This window comes from Copidosoma floridanum, unplaced genomic scaffold, assembly GCF_036245765.1.
Source record: "Copidosoma floridanum isolate Cflo_tuat_1 unplaced genomic scaffold, Cflo_Japanese_pri ptg000011l, whole genome shotgun sequence".
Lineage (NCBI taxonomy): Eukaryota > Metazoa > Arthropoda > Insecta > Hymenoptera > Encyrtidae > Copidosoma > Copidosoma floridanum.
This window is the reverse complement of record NW_028321888.1, coordinates 11,713,142-11,719,141: the sequence shown is the minus strand read 5'-3', so window position 1 is coordinate 11,719,141 and position 6,000 is coordinate 11,713,142.

Below are 6,000 nucleotides of genomic sequence, written 5' to 3'. Positions count from 1 at the left end.
AGTTGACATAAGGTGCACAGTGCACAGTGCACAAGAATAACATTGGTTGGTATGCCTATATGTATAATGCACAGCGCGTTGTGCACTGTGCAGGTTGTGCTTTACGTCTTTACATATATAGATATACCAACCAATGTTATTATAGTGCACTGTGCCTGTGCATATGCTTGTGTTTTTCACTGCGTAGGCCCTAAAAGTCCTGTTTCATTTGCACGCGTGTTGCCGCCCGGCATGTATTAGGGCCTTTACACACAAATCCGATACTTAAGAGAAAAGAACAAGGAAATAATGGAGCTATTCACATAGACATTTTTTGCTTATTTCATTGTGAACGTTCATGGGTGTTTTCCGCAATCGTCACCAGCAAGTAATTTAAGGTTGCGCTCTACGCTACCATCAGGTCAGTAAGTCAACTACCTTGAGTTAACTGGCGCTCTGTTCCGTAATCTGGCCAGTTAAAATAGCAGACGACAGTCAACAGCGACGAAATCTTCACTTTTTTCTCGACTTTCACATCGTCTGCTGTTTAAACTGCGCAGTTAATAGTTGACTTACTGACCTGACAGTAACGTAGAGCGCAAATTTAAATTACTTGCTGGTGACGACGATTGCGGAAAACACCCCAAGCGGCGTTACCACCACGACCTACGTAACTTTACAGCCTCTGATTTTATCATTCTAGTAAAGAGAGCACGGTGTAAGATGTACGTGAAGTTATGTGTAGTAATTAAAGAAATTACTACTAAGTAATGCCATATGGTCGATTTTATTAAACCATATGAATATCTCTATTTTTAGAGGTCGACTTTTGAGTAAAAAATAGATTGTAAACTTGCCGCAAACAGAAAAAACCACGTCAACTTTTTATTATTTATCTATAAGATTAGTTGCGGCTGGTTTATAATTATTAAAGTGACTTTGCTGTAAATAGCAATAGTTAATTGAATCAGCGCCATCTAGCGGTCTTAATTTTTTGGCCGAGAGTGGCTCCTAAAATTCTCAATCAGAGCATTCAGGATTAGAGCCATTTAGTCAATTATAAACCAGCCGCAACTCATGATGAAGCTATAAAATGAAAAAATAACATTTTTTTTCGGCGGCAAGTTAACAATTCATCTTATGCTTGCAAATTTATCTTCAAAAGTACAAACACATAGGAGGTCAATTTTTTGGTAGAAAATGAATTGTTAACTTGCCGCCTAAAACACATGTATTGTTATTTTTTCATTTTATAGCTTTATCATGAGTTGCGGCTGGTTTATAATTGACTAAATGGCTCTAATCCTGAATGCTCTGATTGAGAATTTTAGGAGCCACTCTCGGCCAAAAAATTAAGACCGCTAGATGGCGCTGATTCAATTAACTATTGCTATTTACAGCAAAGTCACTTTAATAATTATAAACCAGCCGCAACTAATCTTATAGATAAATAATAAAAAGTTGACGTGGTTTTTTCTGTTTGCGGCAAGTTTACAATCTATTTTTTACTCAAAAGTCGACCTCTAAAAATAGAGATATTCATATGGTTTAATAAAATCGACCATATGGCATTACTTAGTAGTAATTTCTTTAATTACTACACATAACTTCACGTACATCTTACACCGTGCTCTCTTTACCAGAATGATAAAATCAGAGGCTGTAAAGTTACGTAGGTCGTGGTGGTAACGCCGCTTGGGGTGTTTTCCGCAATCGTCGTCACCAGCAAGTAATTTAAATTTGCGCTCTACGTTACTATCAGGTCAGTAAGTCAACTACCTTGAATTAAACTGGCGCTATATATTCCGTAATCTGGCCATGGCCTTAACTGCAATTGTAAAATTTTTAAATTATTAGCATTAGAATTATCTGCATCAAAGCTACTTAATTGAATGCTTTTTCACTATTCCTAATAGAAAAATTGATATTATTGGAAGATTTTCGTAAAAAATAAACATCATTTTTTTCATTCTTTCATACTTGCGCGGCGCAGTTAAAACAGCAGACGATGTGAAAGTCGAGAAAAAAGTGAAGATTTCATCGCTGTTGACTGTCATCTGCTATTTTAACTGGCCAGATTACGGAACAGACCGCCAGTTAATTCAAGGTAGTTGACTTACCGACCTGATGGTAGCGTAGAACGCAACCTTAAATTACTTGCTGGTGACGATTGCGGAAAACAGCCCATGGGTGTAATCCTCAATCGCCGCCAGCAGTTACATATGTACGACGTGACAACGTTGCGTGGTTGGGGGCGCTACTGTTGATTTACTGGTGATGTGATCCGCAATCTCACCAGCAGTAAAGCAGACGACGTCGGTCTTCTTGCTCTTTTTCGTGACATTTTCTCATATATATATGTAAACAAAGCAAAGCAGATGATAGAATGTCGGAAAATGTCACGAAAAAGAGCAAGTAGACCGACGTCGTCTGCTTTACTGCTGGTGAGATTGCGGATCACATCACCAGTAAATCGACAGTAGCGCCCCCAACCACGCAACGTTGTCACGTCGTACATATGTACCCAGCAAACACTAAGTTCTTAAAGACATCTTTTACGATGTCTTTTACAAGATTTCTTTCAGAAACTTCGTAAAGTCATCTGAAAGATTTCTTATAGCCACTTTCTTAAGTCATCTTTTAAAAAGACATCTTCTAAGATGTCTTTAACAAGATTTCTTTAAGAAACTCTGTGAAGTCATCTAAAAGATTTCTTATAGCAACTTCCTGAAGTCATCGTTTAAAAAGACTTTTTTTAAGATGTCTTTTACAAGATTTCTTTAAGAAACTCTGTAAAGTCATCTAAAAGATTTCTTATAGCAACTTCCTGAAGTCATCGTTTACAAAGACTTCTTTTAAGATGTCTTTTACAAGATTTCTTTAAGAAATTTTGTAAAGTCATCTGAAAGATTGCTTATGGCAACCCACTAAAGTCATCGTTTATAAAGAAATCTTGCAAATTTCTTGAACAAGAAATTTGAATCCATATATATAACGTAATACATGTGTGCATATAAAAGAGATGTCATAAAATAGTATCTGCAGCATTTGTTGTCAATCCATTTTAAAGTCAATCCGTATCGGTACCCAGTGGAAAAATATCTTTTAACATCAACCAAAGTAAGAGTATTGAACCATATATTAATTTGTAGCACTTTTTGTTTTCATTAAGCTACCTATGTCCAAAGTACATTAATATAAGTTCGATAGGTTATGTTTAGCATGGTTGTCAATAAACGGGTTATTTTTGTCTTTTTTTTAAGTGAACAAGCTATGAAATTTTGTTATTTCAATTCTAATCATTATGCAAAAAAACCGTTTTATTCTTGATCAAACAAGCAAAAAAAAAAAGAGACGTTGAGCTGTCAGATTCAATGAAACTTTGAGTAAAATTATTAAAGATTCTAATGCAAAAAAAAATTGGTATTGAGCCAATAATTTCAGATTCTTACAATGTTGAACACTATGCGAACATCAATGTATGCTTATAGATATCTCTAATATGACAATTCAAAAGCCTATTCTTTTACAGATTAAAAAAATTAGTAACATCGGTGGTCATGACATGCCAAAAGAAGTGACAATAATAACGGAAAAATTATTACAGATCCACTTAGAGCAAACCAATGTCACATGGTCTTTCAACTTCCCAAAAATAATTGAAGATAAACAAGTTCCAGACATCCTGTAAGAAAATTACAAGTTCCATCAATTGATTGATAATATATTATATTTATTGATTATTATAATTTTTGAAAAATAAAAACAAGTGTTTGATTCGCAAATCAATGAAGTAAGTAGTAAAAAGACAGAGGTCACATTAAATTCAAGCTTATTAAATCTTATAACTTTATTATGTTGTCAGTATTCAAGTGCAGTTTGTGAAATATAAAGTATTAAAGTTATAAAAGATAATAAGCTTAAGTTTAATTTGGCCTTGGTCTTTTATTGCTTCATATACTATTTCTATACGCCTCTCAAAAGATATCTAAAAGCCTTCTTTGAGAATTTTCTGAAAGATATCGTAAAGACGTCTTTTAAGATTTCCTAAATAAGACTTTAAGATGGACATTAGAAATCTGCAAGATGTCTTTAGGTTTTCTTTTGGAAATTCTTGAAGAAATCTTTCATTTTAACAAGACGTCTTGTAGACATCTTTAAGGGGGCTCCAGCGGGAGGAGTTAGGAGGTCACAGGTAGCTTAATTGATAGATAAAAACACGCTGATTCCAACGGTATCCTGATTTACCCCTCTAACCCTGGAAAATTTTGAGATATTTGCTCTCAAAGTTCGTACATTATACATAGCCTCTCATAGAGCAACGTGAAAAACATCGGTATTTTCTAACAGTAATTGAGGAGTTACATGTGAGGACTGTAACTGTTTTATAGAAAAACATCTCAGCTTTCAGATGGTACCTTCAAAAATATAGGTAACCCTGGAAATATTTGAGATATTTTGTAAAGTATTGATCAAGTCATTGAATTAGCAGGGTCATGACGGTATGCCATCTTGTTGTTTGTAAGGCGCGTGCTTTTGAATATTTCAGAATTACACTGCAAGTACTTACATAAGTTTCATGTTTTTTTTTTTTTTTTTTTTTTTTTTTTTTATATTATAGTGCTCTACGTCCGGCTCCTTTTTAATAAGGGCACTACTATGGGCACTTAGCACTTGGGAGAAGGAAGGGAAGAAGGATGGGAGGCCTCCCATCACTGGGAGGGGGGTAGGGGGAATTAGGCAAATTTGCTGCGAGAAGGTCGCCTAAACCCTCCTCGAGGAGCATTGCGTGGTGAAAAAGCACATGTGAAAGACACAGAGGTACTTTGCCCGTAAAAGTCGCACTGGCCGGGAATTGAACCACGGTCTCCCGCGTGCCAATCCACGACCTAGCCGACCGAGCCACCGCGCGCTCATAAGTTTCATGTCATTTGTAACTCTTTTTTAATCGTGTTCTCCTATGGATTACTTACACATATTTTTTTTTTAAATAAAATAGAACATTGAAAAATTTTAACTGCAATTACTTTTTATTTCATCAAAAATTGCGTGAATAATTTTTTTTTTTGAAATAACTCTTACTTTATTATTTACACTCATAGATAATAATGAGGTGATGCCATTTGTAGGATCTTTTTTATATGCATCTACTAATACTTCTATTGATATCGATTCTTTGGCCATTTTATAAATTATCTTATCATTAATAATACATTTTAGTACAATTAATTTTTGTTTGTTATCATCAATTACTTTTTTATTTCTTTTTTGCTGTTGCAAAATCATTTCAGCATCCTGAAAGTCTTGATGACTCTTACAGTGATGTGTGATTTCTTTCATTTTTTATAACACAAAAAAACTAATTCTAAATAAAACGCTCTGTACGTGACAGAAGCTGCTGTTTGTTTACCATAGGTACGGACACATCATATATATAGATGATGGTGCTCGCTTATATATACACGTATATATAGATATATACTCACAGAAGTGATACCAACTAACCGAATAGTTTTCGGGTTGGTACCAGTGCTCGCTGGAGCCCCCTTAAGATTTCTTTGTGTTTGCTGGGTAACTGCTGGCGGCGATTGCGGATTACACCCCATATTGAAAAGGGGGTTCCACTGTTCCGCTAAACTCAAATTGAGTGAACAGACTGAACAGACCTATACTGTGTTCTCTGTCAGTCTTAGAGAATATATACAGCCAAGAGTAGTTTTTTAAATCTTATTATTAAAGTGTGAAATCTTATAAAATAAATTTATTTATAAAAAAACATAAAAATTATAAACAAACGAAACGTAATAAAACAAGTATTATGAAAATGTATACCTGAAAAAAAAAAAAAAAAACCATAGGTCAGATTCGAAGCCCAGAGCGCAAAAGCTAATCGCTCAAACTTGACCGCTCAGCTATCGAAGACAAACATTCCGACTGAGTCATTAGCCATACATGAACTGTTTAACCAGGTATAAGGGCTTTAATTAAAATTGGAAATTTTTATTTAAATTTTGTTGTTTT